The sequence below is a fragment of the Pongo pygmaeus genome, chromosome 20, assembly GCF_028885625.2.
Source record: "Pongo pygmaeus isolate AG05252 chromosome 20, NHGRI_mPonPyg2-v2.0_pri, whole genome shotgun sequence".
NCBI classification, from domain to species: domain Eukaryota; kingdom Metazoa; phylum Chordata; class Mammalia; order Primates; family Hominidae; genus Pongo; species Pongo pygmaeus.
Window position 1 is genome coordinate 1702939 of NC_072393.2, and position 17535 is coordinate 1720473.

General features: G+C 61.1%; 1 protein-coding gene and 1 pseudogene across 5 annotated transcripts in view; one reads left to right on the forward strand and one right to left on the reverse strand.

The window, feature by feature from the left end:
• The first annotated feature begins 2206 nt into the window (after positions 1–2206).
• Positions 2207–17535, forward strand: part of CSNK1G2 (casein kinase 1 gamma 2) — a 38350-nt gene continuing 23021 nt past the window's right edge. For 2 of the 5 annotated variants that reach the window (XM_054465437.2, XM_054465439.2), the window contains exon 1: positions 16080–16197. The gene's annotated coding sequence lies outside the window, so the exon portion shown is untranslated. Of the gene's footprint in view, positions 2456–16079; positions 16198–17535 lie in introns of those variants that run through there. The other 3 variants (XM_054465438.2, XM_054465436.2, XM_063658297.1) reach the window with 3 other exon arrangements.
• LOC129020708 (uncharacterized) lies at positions 14056–14985 on the reverse strand (annotated as a pseudogene).

Here is a 17535-nt window from a genome sequence, read left to right on the forward strand (position 1 = left end):
AAAATAAAAAAGACCCTCAAAGGGGCTGGTCTCACTCCCCCACCAGCTGTCCCCAATGACATCCTCATGATTAAAGCTGAAATGAATCAGCAACATGTGGACCACAGTTGAAGTGGGTTAAAAATGAGAAAGCAAGGTTGGCCACAGTGGTTTACACCTGGAATCCCAGCTTTTTTACAGCTTTTTTTTTTTTTCTTTGAGACGGAGTCTTGCTCTGTCACCCGGGCTGGAGTGCAGTGGCACGATCCTGGCTCACTGAAACCTCCGCCTCCCGGGTTCAAGCGATTCTCCAGCCTCAGCCTCCCCAGTAGCTGGGATTACAGGCGCCCGCCACCACGCCTGGCTAATTTTGGTATTTTTAGTAGACACGGGGTTTCACCATGTTGCCTGGGTTCGTCTCGAACTCCTGGGCTGAAGTTATCCACCTGCCTCAGCCTCCCAAAGTGCTGGGATTTCATTTATTATTACTATTTTTTGTTTGAGACGGAGTCTTGTTCTGTTGCCCAGACTGGAGTGCAATGGCGCAATCTCGGCTCACTACAACCTCCGCCTCCCAGGTTCAAGCGATTCTCCTGCCTCAGCCTCCAGACTAGTTGGGATTACAGGTGCCCACCATCACGCCCGCCTAATTTTTGTATTTTTAGTATAGACGAGGTTTCGCCATGTTGGTCAGGCTGTCTCCAATTCCTGACCTCAGGGGATCCACCCATCTCGGCCTCTCAAAGTGCTGGGATCACAGGCGTGAGCCACCGTCCCCGGCCTTGGCCTTATTAGTTTTTAAGACAGTCTTGCTCTGTCAGGCAGGCTAGAGTGCAGTGGTGCAATCACAGCCCACTGCAGCCTCGACCTCCTGGCTGAAGCAATCCTCCTGCCTCAGGATCCCAAGTCGCTGGGGCCACAGGCATGTATCACCACGTCCCGCTACTTTTATTTTTTTGTAGAGACAGGATCTCTGCTACTCAGGCTGGTCTTGAACTCCTGGGCTCAAGGAAGCCGCCTCCTCCTCCGTCAGCCTCACAAAGTGCTGGGATTACAGGCGTGAGCAACGGCGCCCGCCCCACACCCTACCTTATAACATCATCTGAAATCATTACACAGGGCTCTCTCCTCCCCCTAGGACCAAGGACTCCCTAGGAAACGATGCCAAGAGTCTAGCTCACTGTTCTATTCTCAGAGCCACTGGCAGGCACTTAATACATATTTGAATGAATGTGTCTCCTCCGACTTTAAAAATGCCCCCACCGGGAGGTGCGTGGGGGATGTGGGGAGGCCGGAAACCATTTCTGCAGCTGCCAGTCCCCTTCCAGGCCCTGTCATGGGATGGAACAGGGCCTCACTGTGCGGCGCCTTGGCCTGTGGGTCCCCTCCCCACGTTTCTTGCCCGGTGCAGGCCGGAGGGCAGGCAGGTACAAGCAAGGAGTTGGCTCTACGCGCAGAGCCCCAGGGGAGCGGCCCGTGCTTGGCATGGCAGTCCCCGCAGTGCATTTGTCTAGCTGCCGGTCGCGGGTCCGGGGCCACTTCCTCTCTGCTCCTTGCTGATGTCACGGTGGATGAAGACACCGGGGCACCCACGCCACCGCTGTTCTCCCCCTGAACACGGAGCAGTTATTCTAGAACTGTTTTCCCCTCCTGGCCCAGGAAAGCCAGATGGAAAAACCCTCTTGCCCTTAACCAGCTCATTTCCTGGCCAGTCGCCCCTTCCAGCGCCTGCCCCGGAAACCTCGCGGCCTAACGCGCGCAGCCCGCCGCCTCCCCGCGCCGCGCCCGCCACCGCCCCACGCACGGAACGCCCCGCGGCGCCGCCCGTCCGTGACGTCAGGTGGCGAGACTGTGACGTAACACACGGCGGCGGGGCGGTGCCAGGACGACCAGCCACGCGTCGCCATGGCAACAGCGGGGGGAGGGGCGTGCGGCGGAAGCCTCGCCCCTAGGAGGGTGTGGAAACCGTTCGACCACCCTTCCCTGCCCGCGCGCGCCCCCGTGGCCACGCGCTTTCGGTGTCCCCGGCGGGCAGCGGCCCGGCGGCCTCGTAGCGGCCGCAAAGTGCGGTGGCCGTCGCGCGGCGCCATCCATTGTCGCAAAGCGGCGCGAGAAACGCCCGGCCGGGCATTGGCCCCACCCCGCGCTGTGACGTCGGCGGCGCGCGCCCCCGGCGCCCTGGCCGCGGCTGCGCAGTGGGGCGCGTATGGCCGCCGCCCCCCGCTGGCAGACGCTGGCGGCGTAAGGCGCGCGGGCCCCGGAGCGGGCGCGGCGGAGCGCGGCGAGCCCGGCGCCTCCCGTCCCGAACATGCGGAGGCCGGCCCAGGCGACGCGGGAGCCGGAGCGGGGGCCCAAGCGGGCACCGGAGCCGGAGCGCGAGCGGGCGCGGGGCCCGGAGCGGGGGTCCGCGCTGCGCTGCTGAGGCCGGGCCGGCCGCCCAGACGCTGCCCGCGGGCCCGGCCACGGCGGAGCCAAGGTAACGACGCGCGCGCCCGCCCCGGTTCCCTCACCTCCTGCACCCTGGCCCTGGGCGCCCCCAGTGACCCCCGGCGCCCCCGCCCCCACACTCGGTGTCCACTGCACTCCTGCGCCCTGCCGACCCCGCGCTCCGGACCCCAGCGCCCCCCAACCCGTCTAACCGCCCCCCACGCTGACCCCCACACTCAGGGCCCTACCGCCGCAACACCCCGCTGACCCTGCACTCGGGACCCCAGCGCTCCCCACCGCGCTAACCCGCGCTCGGGACCTCCAGACACAGCCCCACGCTGACCTCCACACTCAGGAGTCTGCCGCCCCAGTGACCCTCACACTCCAGACCCTGCCCCCGCCGCCCCAGTGACCCCCCCACTCTGCACCCCGGTGACTGTCGTGCTCCAACTCTCCTGCCCTCCGCTGAGCCTTTAGTCCCCATCCTACCTCCCTCTTTCTTCCCCCACCCAGTGCTCAAGCCCACCGCCCACTCACCCGCGTCCCTCACGCCTCCCCGCGTTCTGGTCCCGAGGCCCCTGCCCACCTGGCCCCATCGCCTCCTCCTGTCTTGGCCTGGCCCCTCCCCACGCAGCTGTGTCCTCGTCCTCCCTTTGTGGTCCTAAAGCTCTTGAGGGGGAGAGCAGCGGTGGTGGGGGGGAGGAAGGTGGTCTGATCCGCAGGGACCTGTTGCGGCACTGCCTGGGAACTCCCGGCTGGGCTCGCTGCCCCCTCCCCCTTCCGCTGTGGCCACCGGCTTTGTTTTCCGGAAACGCACGGATCAGGGAGGGAGGGTGAGATGTCTGAGCAGGGCCTGCGGTGGCCTCACCGATCCCCGATCCCCGCCTGGCTCTTCTCTCCCAACTTTCTTAGGGGAAGACTTTCCCGTTGAGGGGCGTGGGGGCTGAGAGGACATTCGGGGACTGTTGTGTCTTGAGCCAGAATGGCTTTGGGACAGCTGGTTCTTATTCCTGTGGCCTCCGGATGGCATTGTTTGCAGGAAGCGGGCCGGAGGGTTGTCTGTGTAGGTGGAGTCCAGCATCTTCTCCCCGTTACGCTCCACCTTGTGGCCCAGGGCGCCGGGGCTGTCCATAAGGCCATGTGGTGGGGCTCTGCCTCCCCACCCCAGGACATGCAGGAGCCTTCTTGGTGTTTCCTGGCTCCCGGAGGCCCTGGTAGCTCGTGGGTGTGGGAGCTGAGCAGGAAGGTACAAAGGCTCCCGTCTGGGGGAAAAACCCAGCCGTCCCGCCACTGGAAGACGCTCGGATTAGGGAGGGGGCTGGGGGTGGGGGGGTTGGCAGCTGGGGATGGAAGCACCCCGGGCTACTCTGCCCTGCACAGCCCAGCCCAGCCTGGGGTGCCTCTGTGCAGAGGACAGACTGTGTGCCAGGACCCCCAGGTTTGAAAGGGGGAAGTTCGCGGTTGTCACTGGTACTTTGTTTTGTTTTCCCCTGTGTCTCCACCAAAACGAAACGCTCTGGGCTGGGCTGACTGATGAGTTTCCCAGGCAGGCAGCCCCCGGGAGTGTGTGCAGGCACGCGCACGCCTGCCTTGACGTCTCTAGGGCCCAAGAGTGTTTTGCTCAGCCCCCCACAGTGAGCTCTCAGAGCCGCTCCTGCACAGATGAGAGGGAACGGGAGACCTGCATGCAGGGGAGCCGGGTCTGGACGGGGTCCCAGTGGGAGGGCCAGGTCTAGGGGTGAGAGGCCAGCCATGTGTCCTGCAGGACCGTGCAGCGGGCAAATGGGGTGAGATGTTGGAGGAGCTGGCTCTGTTCCCTTCACCCCGGTGGGAGGCTAAACCCCAAGTGGTCTGTAGTGTCTGGATTTACTGTGCCTGCTGTGCATTCGGACCTCCTTGTGTGTATAGGGGCTTCCTGTCTGATTTGAACCTGTCTAGTTCGTCTGAAGAGGATGAGGGAGCAGCACCTCATTGCCTGGGCTCTGGGCAGGTCTGGGAGCCAGGCCGTTTGCAGGATGGCCCGCGATGGTGCGGCACTTTGTGCAGACAGATTTTGTGGAATTGCTGATTTGGGTTTCCTATTTTCTTCTTCTCCTCCTTTTTAATAATACAGTAATTACTCTGGGCTACAAAGGAAGTAGGCGAGGGTTTTTTTAATTGAAAGTTCTTGTTGCTCATCCCAAGCTTCGGGGAAGCCAGTACGCCAGCCATTAATTTGGGGATTGGGGTAGTCCTGTTGGTGTGCCAGGCACGGTGGGGGGGGGGGGGCACTGTGTCTGTTGGGACTGGTGGGGGATTACTGCGCACCCGAGTGGCAGGCCCTAGCGCCCCAGCAGATGCGTCCGCAGAGCCACTGGGACTGACGGAAGCTGAGCTTAGGGACAGTCAGAGTTGCTTGCCCTGGGGCATCTGGAGAGGGGGATCCTGTTGAGCGTTTGACGTTGCCTCCTTTCTGCATCCCCCACCGAGCTGCCCCAGGCCCCCAGGGGCTCATGGTCCCTCAAGGCCTTGACCGAGGCCTGGCGGAGGGCGGGTGGTGGGTGGAGGCAGTGTTGTGGGTGCTGTTGGGGCCGAGTGCTGGGCACAGCCTGGCAGGGGCTGCGGGCCTCGGGTGGCGGTGGGCGGGCCGGCATGTGGGGCTGGCTGACTTTCTCTGAACCCGGAGGGGACACAGGGCCCATGTGAAGGAGGCCCTCGCCCGAGTCCTGGTTAGTGTTGCGGTGGTGGCGGACAGCTGTGGGCTTCGTCCTCAGGTCAGCCTCAAGTCCCGGGTCCAGCTAGGGCTCGGTGGCCATGCGCGTGTTGGATCGAGCTCTGGTGTCAGGCATGCCAGGTTCGCCTCCCCCATCCTGCTGATCTGCAAATCTGCAAATGCTCCGCCGACAGCTACACGAGAGAACCTGTTGGTTGGCGGCCTCTGGGCAAGGCCGTCTGAGTGAGGCCTGCAGTCTGGAGGCTCCCCAGGTCGGGAGGCTCCGTGTCTGCTTCTTCCTCATTGTGGAGTTCTTGTGCGGCCCGTGCTGTGGGGCTTACTGGGAAGTGGGTGGAGCGCCCATTGTACAGATGAGGAAGTCGAGGCCTACCTGGCCTGCTTGGGTAGAGGAGGAGGTGGTGTTTCCCGAGGGCTGACTCCCACACCTGTGCTCCTCTGGTCACCCACCGTGCCAGTGGGAGCAGTGACAGCGAGGGGTGGTGGCCCTGTGGCCAGGGGACGGGACTCACCGCCTTCCCCATCCTCTCTGCTGGCTCTGTGTCCAGAGGGCTGTGCCGCCCTGTGACTGGCACGTGGGTGCAGACGTCTGCTGGGTGGTTCTGTCTGGGAGCTCGACTGGCCTGGCTGGGTGGGGGGTACCCCTTTGTGCTACCTCAGCGAGGGCTCAAAGTGAGGGGCTGGGACCACCAGAACGGTGTATTCAATGCACTGCAGGCAGCCCTGCAGCGGGCAGGGATTGAGTGAGGGGTGGGGCCTGCCTGGCTCCTGGCAAGCCCACCTCTGGCGAGCGGGGCCCAGTGAGCCTCCTCTCTTTGCCCGGTCCTCCTGTGGTGGGGCAGGAATCTCTAGCACCCCACCCTTGCCCTTTTTCTGCCCCCCTCACCACCCACATCAACTTGTCACCAGCAAGGGCATGGGACAAAGCAGAACATGCCCCAGGTGGCCAGTGTGAGCTAGCTGTGTCCAGGAGCATTGCCCATGCTGTCCCCCAGGCACTGTCCTGAAGCCCTGCTGGGTTCTGAGTCTTCCAGGCTCCCCAGCCCCTTCTCCCCCTGCCCAGAGTCTCTGGCCACCACCGCTGCTTGGGGCCCTGCACCAGCCTGTGCGCCCGCAAGGTGCCGGGGCCCCTCTGCAGGTGCAGCCTGAGCTCTGTCCTGGGCCTACAGGGGAGCCGCTTCTTAGACCCCTGGGCCGCCCCCAGGCTCCCCCCGCAGCACTCAGGCGGCCCTGGCCCCCGGTGCGGCTGACTGTTCGGGGCACGGGTCTGAGGTGTGGGGATCATCTCCCCCTTGCTCAGAGCCCCCAACATGTCCCCTGCACAGGGAATTGGAGCAGCCCCCTACCAGCCCTGCCCAGGGATCCCTCCTGTCACCCTCAGGCTTGCCTCCGGGGTGGCCCAGCAGTCTCCCTGCACCATGAGGCCCGAGACAGTTTCACGTCACATCGTTGAAAACAGCCAGCTCTGGCCGGGTGCGGTGGCTCACACCTGTAATCCCAGCACTTTGGGAGGCCGAGGTGTGCAGATCACCTGAGGTCAGGAGTTCAAGACTAGTCTAGCCAACACGGCAAAACCCCAGCTCTACTAAAAATACAAAAATTAGCCGGGCATGGTGGTGTGTGCCCATAATCCCAGCTACTCGAGAGGCTGAGGCAGGAGAATCGCTTGAACCCGGGAGGTGGAGGTTTTAGTGAGCCAGGGTCGCGCCACTGCACTCCAGCCTGGGCAACAGAGCGAGACTCCGTCTCAAAAAAAAAAAAAACAAAAAAAAAAAACCGGTTCTCCCTTGATGCGCATCTGCTGAACTTCCGGGGCACGCTGGGATAGAGCAGTGGGTCCCTCCCTGGAGAGGCTGTGGGGTGAGGACCGAGGCTGTGGGTGCCGAGTGGGGCAGGCAGCCCAGGGGAGTGGGGCGAGAGACGCTGGTCTGGCCGGCCTGACCTGTGGGGTATGACTCTTGTCACGGCAGATTCCATCCCGGAGCGGAGGCCACGCATATGTTCCCGGGAGAGGTAGGCAGTGCATCCCGTGGCCTGTCCCGGGGAGGTCACTCCCATTCCACACCTGCAGGGGGAGCTGCCTCACCTCTGTGTCTCAGGCCCCTCAGAGGAGGGGGTGCAGGTGAGGGCAGTGGAAAGAAAGACTGCATGAGGCTCGGAGGTCACGGGCCAGGGCTGGCCCATCACTATTTATTTATTTATTTGTTTATTTATTTTTTATGTATTTTTTTTGAGACGGAGTTTTGCACTGTTTCCCAGGCTGGAGTGCAGTGGCCCGATTTCGGCTCACTGCAAGCTCCGCCTCTTGGGTTCACGCCATTCTCCTGCCTCAGCCTCCTGAGTAGCTGGGACTACAGGCGCCCGCCACCACGCCAGGCTAGTTTTTTGTACTTTTAGTAGAGACGGGGTTTCACCGTGTTAGCCAGGATGGTCTCGATCTCCTGACCTCATGATCTGCCCGCCTCGGCCTCGCAAAGTGCTGGGATTACAGGCGTGAGCCACCGTGCCCCGCTATTTATTTATTTATTAATTATTATTATTATTATTATTATTACTTTCTTTGAGACAGAGTCTCGCTCTGTTGCCCAGGCTAGAGTGCAGTGCTCACTGCAAGCTCTGCCTCCCGGGTTCACGCCATTCTCCTGCCTCAGCCTCTCCAGCAGCTGGGACTACAGGCGCACTCCGTCATGCCTGGCTAATTTTTGTATTTTTAGTAGAGACGGGGTTTCACTGTGTTAGCCAGGATGGTCTTGATCTCCTGACCTTGTGATCCGCCCTCCTCGGCCTCTCAAAGTTCTGGGATTACAGGCATGAGCCACTGTACCCGGCCTATTCATTTATTTATTTAGAGACGGAGTCTCGCTCTGTTGTCCAGGCTGGAGTGCAGTGGCACGATCTTGGCTCACTGCAACCGCCACCTCCCAGGTTCAAGCGATTCTCCTGCCTCAGCCTCCTGAGTATCTGAGATTACAGGCACGCGCCACCATGCCCAGCAAATTTTTTTGTATTGTTTTAGTACAGACAGGGTTTCACCATGTTGGTCAGGCTGGTCTCAAACTCCTGACCTTGTGAGCCACCGTGCCTGGGCTATTTATTTTACTTTTTTGAGATGGAGTCTCATTCTGTCGCCCAGGCTGGAGTGCAGTGGCACGATCTTGGCTCACTGCCACCTCTGCCTTCTGGGTTCAAGCAGTTCTCCTGTATCAGCCTATTGAGTAGCTGGGATTACAGGCACAGGCCACCATGCCCGACTGGTTTTTGTATTTTTAGTAGAGACTGGGTTTCACCATGTTGGCCAAGCTGGTCTCGAACTCCTGACCTTAGGTGATCCACCCTGCTTCAGCCTCCCGCATAGCTGGGATTACAGGCGTGAGCCACCGTGCCCGGCCTTATCGCTATTTAAAAGGCAGAGAAAATCTTAGAGATTTTTTCGTTGTCACCAGCGGTGTTTCGTTGATGCGTAATTGCCTTTGGAGGCTTGAAAAAAGTTGTGCTTAAAGGTAATCCCTCAATTATCTGGAAACTTCCACCCTCCGGAGTGAGGCACCCCAAGTCCTGGTCTGGATTCGTGGACAGAGTCCCCGCCCGTGAGGCCTGATGGTCAGTCCTCCCCGCTTGGCGGTGGTACTTCGGGCCCTGTTGCAGGTGGGACCCACCCTCTTTAGGGACCTTGTTTCCCAGGTGACTCCAGGATGCTCTTGTAATCTGCGGTGACCTCTGCCTCTTCCCATCTGACCTCTGTCTCCAGGAAAGATGGCAGGTGTGCGAGGGCTCATCCCGTCCGTGGCAGCTGTGCCCCTCGGGCTTCTGCTCCAGTGGTCCTGGGGCAGGGCAGCCGGCGCCGATGCCCAGGCTCTGCCTGCGGACAGTTCCCGGGACGGGAGCCTGAGGGCAGTGCATGGGACCAGCGTGAGGACACGGACTGGCCCGTGTCTGCCTCTGACTTGCTGGGTGTGCCTTTGAGTTCCTCTGAGGGTGGGTGCGCCGAGGGGGATCCAGCTGGGCCCTGGCCACGTGCGGGCCAGCCAGAGCCCTGGAGCCTGCAGGTGGGCTGGGACAGGGCTTGGGGGCCGCAGGGGTGGTGTGAGTGTGTGCTGGCGTCTGCACAGGTGTGTGCGTGCCATGCCATCATGCTGGTCAGGCCTGTACGCCGCAGAGAGGGGCGCTGTGTGGGGCTCGCTGCCTGAGCCCTGGGTGGACCGTGGCTGCCCCATGAGAAGTTGTCAGGGACCTCCGCTGCCCCTCAGACCTCGCCCATGGCCCTGGGTAGTGGGTGTGGTGACGTCCTCGGGCCCCCAGGAGTCAGCTCGTCCTCCTTGTGCCCGGGCGCTAGCCTCTCCTTCCTGTGGGCGCACAGCCCCGGTTCCTCTGAAAGCTTCATGGGCCAGGACCCTGGAAGAGCTGGTTAAACCCTGGCCCTGTGAGCAGGAGGTGTGGCTTTGGGGGGCGGCCCGGCCCTGGGCTGAGACTTGATCCTGCACTGGAGGGAGCCATTCTGGGAGGCCGCTTCCCTGGGCCCTGTCCCTCCCACTCTCATCCCCAGGGTGCTGGCCAGAGCTGGGCTCGCAGCATTTCTTAAAATTAACGATCCCAGCCGGGCGCAGTAGCTCACGCCTGGAATCCCAGCACTTTGGGAGGCTGAGGCGGGCGGATCACGAGGTCAGGAAATCGAGACCATCCTGGCTAACACGGTGAAACCCTGTCTCTACTAAAAATATAAAAAATTAGCCGGGCGCAGTGGCGGGCACCTGTAGTCCCAGCTACTCGGGAGGCTGAGGCAGGAGAATGGCGTGAACCCGGGAGGCGGAGCTTGCAGTGAGCCGAGATTGCGCCATTGCACTCCAGATGGGCGACAGAGCGAGACTCCGTCTCAAAAAAAAAAAAAAAGATCCCATCACACTGACCCAGCTCACTGTTCTCTTACCAGCCTTATTTCGGTGTGGTCCTTAGAGCATAAGCCACTTTTTTTTGGTGGAACCATAATCCACATTTGGTAACATTCAGCAACGTGTGCACATAAGTGGTTTTTATACAGCTGACCCTTGAGCAGAGTGGGGTTTAGGGCAGCAGCCCCTCATGCAGCAAAATACCCTCGTATAGCTTTCAAGTCCTCCAGACGCCGCTGCCGACAGCCTGCTGGTGACCAGAGGCCTCGGGAGGACATGGGGTCCACGCACACATACCTCATGTGTTGTGTTAGGTGCTATGTTCTCACAGTGAGGGAAGCTGGAGACCAGACATGTGGAGAAAAGCAGGAGGAAGAGAAACCCTGCTTGCTCTTCATGCAGTAGAAGTAATGGTCATGAAAGCCTCTGTCCTCGTCGTGTTCACGTTGAGGGCTGAGGAAGGGAGGGTGGGTCTCGCTGTCTCGGGTGGCAGAGCGGGAGGGAGCCAGGAGAGGCCGGCGCCCTCAGGGAAACCTTTATTGAAAAAAATCCACGTCAGAGTGGACCTGTCAGTTCAACCCCGCCGTGGTCAAGGCTCCTCTGTGTGTGCAGCCACCACCTCTAATTACAGAGTGTTCTCATCACCTGCAAAGGGAGCCCTGGCCCCATCAGCAGCCAGCTTTCCACACCATCCTTTCCAGAACCTTCCCACCTTCCCAAATTGAGACGCTGTCCTCGTGAAATGTTCACTCCCTTGCCCTCTCCAGCCCCTGGCACCCCCATCCTACTTTCTGGCTCTAGGGACCTCCTAGGGGTAGAATCACACGGGATGAGGCCTTGTGTGTTTGGCGTCTCTCACTGAGCGTGACATCCTCGGTGCATCCGCGCCGCCGTGGCCCGCGTCCGATCCTCGCTCCCATTCGTGGCTGAGTCGTGTTCCGGCGTGTGGGTGGCCACGTGTTTATTTCTGTGATAGATGTTTGCATGGCATCCACGTGTGGCTGCTGCGAGCATCCGTGTCCGGTTCCCGTGTGGCCGCGTGATTGTTCTCTCAGGTGGACTTCTAGCGGTGGAACCGCTGGTCACAGGGCCACTCCCGGTTGGACCATTTGAGGAGCCGCAGACCGCCATCCACACCTGCACTGTTTGGGTCCCCTGCCGGGTTTTGGGGACTGGATCTCTGCACAGCGACGACCACTCCCCTCTTCCGGTGACTTGGTTTCTCCCGTCCTTTGGCCCGATGTTTCTCTGGCCTGCAGGGCATCAGGGATCCTGCTGTCCTGATCCCCATGCCATCTGGAAAGCCAGGGGTCCTGCATGTGCCCAGTGTCCCCACTGCCTTGTCAGGCACAGGGCCAGATCCTGCACCCTGTGACGAGCACGGGCAGTGGGACAGACAGACGGATGTGCTGCCAGTGATCTTCGCCACAGCAAGTTCAAAGGCCGGAGGCATCCAGTGTCCACAGAGTGACCGGCAGGCCCCGGCCCCACAGGATCATCGAGGTGGCCCTGGCCTTTCAAGGCCACAAAAATCAATGTTTATTTTTATTTATTTATTTGTTTGTTTGTTTGTTTATTTATGAGACGGAGTCTCGCACTGTCGCCCAGGCTGGTGTGCAGTGGCGCGAGCTCCACTCACTGCGAGCTCCGCCTCCCGGGTTCACGCCATTCTCCTGCCTCAGCCTCCCAAGTAACTGGGACTACAGGCGCCCGCCGCCTCGCCCAGCTACTGTTTTTGTATTTTTAGTAGAGACGGGGTTTCACCGTGTGAGCCAGGATGGTCTCAATCTCCTGACCTCGTGATCCGCCCTCCTTGGCCTCCCAAAGTGCTGGGATTACAGGCATGAGCCACCGCGCCCGGCCATCAGTGTTTATTTTTAAGTAGCAAAAGAGAACTCAGCAATGTTGGAGAACTTGAACATTACAGCAACATCTGAAGAAGGCGTTCTTTCACAAACCTCAGATTCCAGGAGATGAGCACCATCCGCTTTTCAGACAAAACTGTCTGAGGCCTCTGGGAGACAGGAGGGGGTGCGCTTAGAAACAGCCAAGGCCTCCTTCCATGTTGGGACGGACGGGCCTTCCTGGGATGGCCCGGCCTAAATCTGCTGCTGCCCACCGAACACCAAGGCGCCTTCTCGTGCCCCAGAGGCCACCAGCACCCGTCCCCCTGCCTCCCTCCAGCCCGCGTCAGGTGGGGACCTGGCCGCTGGAAGGGAGGTGTCACCTGCTCTGGGGCATCCAGGAGGGAGGGGCTGTGGGAGTTTTGCTGGAGACCCTCCAGGTGGGGGTTATGGGGTATCGTGGTGGAGCGTCTTGGGAAGTTTTGGGTGAGCTGGGTGTGTATTTGCCTTGGTGCCCCCCTAGATCCCTGGGTGATCCATGTGCCCAGTTTTCAGGGGAGACCGTGGGGGTCAGAGAGCTGGCCAGGCGGGTGGTCTGTGTCTGTTCCCTGCTGTTGGAAATGAGGGGAGGTGAGAGGAGACGCCGTGTGCCTGGGGAGGCAACACTTTTTGCCATTTGGCTGGTTTATAAAAATCAAAGGTGGCCGGGCATGGTGGCTCACGCCTGTAATCCCAGCACTTTGGGAGGCCGAGGCCAGCAGATCACAAGGTCAGGAGATCGAGACCATCCTGGCTCTACTAAAAAACCCTGTCTCTACTAAAAAAAATACAAAAAATTAGCCGGGCGTGGTGGCAGGTGCTTGTGATCCCAGCTACTCGGGAGGCTGAGGCAGGAGAATGGCGTGAACCCAGGAGGCGGAGCTTGCAGTGAGCCGAGATTGTACCACTGCACTCCAGCCTGGGCGACAGAGTGAGACTCTCTCAAAAAAAAAAAAAAAAAAAAAAAAAAAAAATCAAAGATGGGGGCCTGCTGGGACCGTTAGATTTCTTCCCGTTCAGACCCTGCCAGATCCTGAGGCCGGCCCGGCTGCCTGTGTTGCCTTGGTCCTCCGGGACTCCCTGAGGAGGCAGCACCAGCTGTGGTGTGCATGACGGACAGGGGTCCCAGTTGGGGGGTGCAGCCTCCCTATGGGCCAGGACGGGGGATGCTTGGGTGCCCTCAGGATGTGCAGGCTGGGTGGGAGGAAGCGGTGAGAGTCCACCTCCCCACCTTCCTCTTCTCTGCTGTTTTTTTTGTTTGTTTGTTTGTTTGTTTTTGGAGACGGAGTCTTGCTCTGTTGCCCAGGCTGGAGTGCAATGGTGTGATCTCAGCTCACTGCAAGCTCCGCCTGCCGGGTTCACGCCATTCTCCTGCCTCAGCCTCCTGAGTAGCTGGGACTACAGGCACCTGCCACCACGCCCGGCTAATGTTTTGTATTTTTAATAGAAATGGGGTTTCACTGTGTTAGCCAGGATGGTCTCGATCTCCCGAGAGAGAGGTCTCGTGATCCACCCGCCTCGGCCTCCCAAAGTGCTGGGATTACAGGCAAGAGCCGCCGAGCCCGGCCATTCTCTGCTGTTTTCTGATTGAACATGGTGAAACATGACCTTAAGCTGAGAAGTGGTGAGATTGGGGCCATCCTCATTTCCACATAAGGCTGCATTCCTGTTTACTGGGGGCCAGGACTTGGCGTGTCTTTTTGGGGGATAGCCCAACCCTTCTGTGTGAAAGGGGTCATGATGGCCACTGCGGGACAGCAAGGACACCTTGGCCCCTCAGTGGGCAGTGGGTGCAGGGCTGGACGAGGGCCCAAGGGGCAGAAGCTAGTGCGCCGATAGCGCGTGTCGTCTGCGGCCTGTGAGCGCTGAGAATGCCTGAGTGATGGAGGGCGGGATGCTTCCACGTGCTCAACTTTTTTTTTTCTTGAGACACAGTCTGGCTCTGTCACCAAGGCTGGAGTGCAGTGGTGCCATCTTGGCTCACTGCAGCCTCCACTTCCTGGGTTCAAGCGATTCTCCTGCCTCAGCCTCCCGAGTAGCTGGGATTACAGGCGTCTGCCACCACGCCTGGATAATTTTTGTATTTTTAGAAGACACCGGGGTTACACCGTGTTGTCCAGGATGGTCTCAAACTCCTGACCTCAAGTGATCTGCCCACCTCGGCCTCCCAAAGTGTACGTATCTTTTTAATAACGGTATATTTGATGATGATTTAAAAAACCCAATCCTTGAAGGCCCTTGATAAAAGCTGAGGTGAATACAGGCCTGACTCTGAGGGGCACGCGCCTAGCAGGCGTCGCCCGGTGCACAGGGCCAGGAGCCGAGTCGTGCGGGGCTGGATGGAGGCCAGGGGGTGTAGAAGACCTGGGCAGCTCCCCAGGACCAAGCCCTCTCGCCTGGGGCTCCCCAGGGAATTAGGCCGAACCCCGCTGTGCCCTTCACTCTGCACCCCTTGTGGGGATCATCACAGATCACAGAGGCAGGAGCTGGCAACCGAGGTGACTGCCTTCGGGTGGAGGGAAACCGGGGCGGGACATCGCCCGGCGACTCCCACACGGTGAGGGGAAAAGGCACTCCAGTCTGGGTGGCAGAGCGAGACTCCGTCTGAAAAAAAAAACAAAAAAAGGCAATGTAGAAACGCAGCCCACCCAGGTTTTCCATGGCTGTTCATGGTTACGCTTCTGGAAGGACCCGTATCCTCTCAGACGTAGCAGGATTCCAATGGGAGCCACCCCAGGTCCCACTCACACCCGGGACCTGCCGTGGGAGCTTTCTTTCCTGGTGGGGTGCCTGACTCTGCCTGCATGCTCCCCCCGCTGTCTGTGGCACCACTTGGGGCCGGGGACCCCTGCCCCCCTGGCAAGACCAGGTCACCTCTGCCCCCGGGCCAGGGTGCAGGAACCAGAGCTGAAGCTGTTGAGGTGGAGCAGGGTTGCTGTGGGGGCCTGTGCGCCGTGGGGGCCTGGGTGGGGGTGTTCTCACTTCCCCCAGAGTCTCGAAGGCCGTCTTTGTGATGGATTTGATGCAGATGTGTCCACTTTGCTTTTGTTGATGGCATCTGAGGCTCTGGAGTCCATGGCAGCCTTGCCTCTGTTTGCATAATCTGAATTTTGGGAAAATTGCCGTTATGTGAACTAGTTGCAGGGACAGTGCCCTCCGCCAAGGCTGCCGGTGGCATTTGCCATGTGTGTCTGGTGCTGGGTGAGTGCCAGCTTTTCCCTGGTCAGCTCTGCCCGTGGCCTTCACCTGTGGTCTGTGCCATCACCAGGGCGAGGCTGACCTGTGGGACGGGGTCCCTGCGCAGCCTCGCCATCCCCCCCATCCCCCCAACAGGGTCTGGTCCCAGCTGCCATTGTGCAGCCTTGCCGCCTCCCCCCCAGTCAGGGTCCGGTCCTGGCCGCTGTGCCGCGTTCGCTCGTGGCCCTCCTGTGTTCTTTACCTGGATCGTTGCCTTTGCTGATGGCGACCTGTGATGGCTCAGCTGCGTTCTCGGAGGCCGGCTCTCCTCGTGGGTGTCTCTGGTGCAGTCGGCGTGGTGAGGTTGGCTTCTGCCGTGGACGAGGCCTTCTCGTGGTGATGACAGTTGCCCTTGGTCTGATGTCTGCGGTGCTCTGAGGACCGGCCCCGCCCGTCCCTGGCGTTCACTCCTCAGCTTCCTCCCATGGGGTGGGCGGCTTCCCTCCTCTCCCTGATTTGTGGGGTGTTTCTCTTTTGCACCTGATGCGTTAAACCCATTACCGGCCTATGTCAGCCTGAGGTTGGTTTGTCCTGGCCGCGGCAGCTCCTGCGCCCCTCCATTGTGGAGGGCGCCCTTCCGTCTGCCCTGCGTCACTGGGCTGGGCCTGGCCCCGCTCTGCTGTGGCCCTGGGACTGGAAGTATGTGCTGCCCTGGTGTTCGGGGGCTCGTGGGTCCTGGGGCACTGCAACCCCTCATTCTCTTTCCTTGGGGTGCAGATGAATCGGGGTGGCAGGGAACCGAGCCCACAGTGGCCAGCCCCTGCGGCCCCAGGTCAGAGGGCAGGGCCGGCCTGGACAGAACTGCCCAGAAGGGTCTGCGGCTGGGTCCACATGAGTCTAGGTGCCTCTGAGGGCACTGGGACGGGAGTGGCCTGCACCTGCCCAGCCCAGTGAGGTCCCTGGCCTCCCTTCAGCTTTGCCCTGGGCTCTGGGCTGAGGGCTGTGTGGTGATGTCGGCCCAGGGACTGTGACATCACTCAGTGGAGACAGTCAGAGAAGGGGGCTCGCGGGGCCCTCCCCAGGGAACTGGCCCTGGGCCCAGACCAGATGGAGGACCCCGAGAAGAACAGGGCAGGTAGCGACCTGAGGCCAGGGCTGGGGAAGGGGATGGGAGCTGACGGGGAGAGAGCAGCCCCTTGTGGGGATGGCTGCAATCCCCTCGTTGGCTCCCGGGAGCCTCATTGGCGTGTGACCCGGAGCCGGCACTCGTCCCTTGGGACAGAATCGTGGCTGCGTGGGTTGGGTGGAGGCTGGGTGGGGATCAGCATCCCTTCATCCCTCCCTGGGATCGTTGCTTTTCGCTGTGGCCCTCAGGTGTGGCAGGGCAGGCCCCCAACCCCCAGGCCTGCGTGGGCATGGTGGGTGCCCAGCCTTCACGTCCCCGCTTCCTTCCAGGCCCTGGCCTTGTCTGGCTTCCCTTGGGCACCCCCTGGGGTTCGGAGAGCCCCAGAAGAGGCCAGGCTCTTCCTCCTTGGTGATGGACGGGTGCTGGGCCCTGACCGAGTGGTGACCGCCTCCAGGGAGTGGTTGCGCCCTCAGAAGCTTCTGAGTCTTGGGGTGGTGGCCCTTGTTTGTGGGGGCAGGGGGAGCTGGGCACCCGCCCTGTGCCCACAGAACACAGCCCAGGGTGGTGGCCCTGCCTGTCCTCTGACTGCACTCCTGCTGCTGCTGCTGCTGTGAGGGCCTCAGGCGCAGGCAGTGACCTCCGGGGCCACTCCTAAGGTGGGGGACGTGGGCTGGCGGCCACCGTGGGCAGCAGGTGTGCAAGCAGCGCTCCCGTTTTCCACTGGGCTGCCCTCCACCGGCTGCGGGTCAGCGTCCCCCACTGAGGCTCAGGCTGAGGCGAGGCTCCTCAGGGCAGGAGCAGTGCCCAGGGCAGGGGCTTCTCCGTCCATGTCAGGCTTAGGGTGGGTGTGGCTGGGCCCTCCCTCTGCTGTCTGCCCACGACCCCCTCAGAGGGGCTGTCATGAGATGATTGGAGGCGCGATCCAGCCCTGAGTGTGCAGGGAGTGCTCAGTGGACCCCCGTGCCACTGCCATCACCAGAGGAGGCTGCTGCCCGGTCCCGGGCTCCATCTGCAAAGCCGGGTGTGCATCTGTGTGGCTCAGCTCTGCAGGGCACAGTGGGGTTTGCTCCCGGCCCTGAGGCCGGGCACAGGGAGGCCAGTGCTCATCCAGGGGGCCAGAGAGAAAGTAGCAGCCCCAACCTGCCTGGGCCACAACACCCAAGACCACTGTATCAGAACAGACGCCAGCAGGGCAGCCTGCTCGGTGGCCGGGTGGAGCGGAGTCAGCACACAGCCCGGGCCGGCCTTCACCCCAGCTCCCAACGGCGTTGGGTCCCTGAGTGCAGGGCCTACCCCTTTCTCATCCTCCTGCCTCCAGGTCATGGGGCAGGGGTGCCGAGAGCCCCT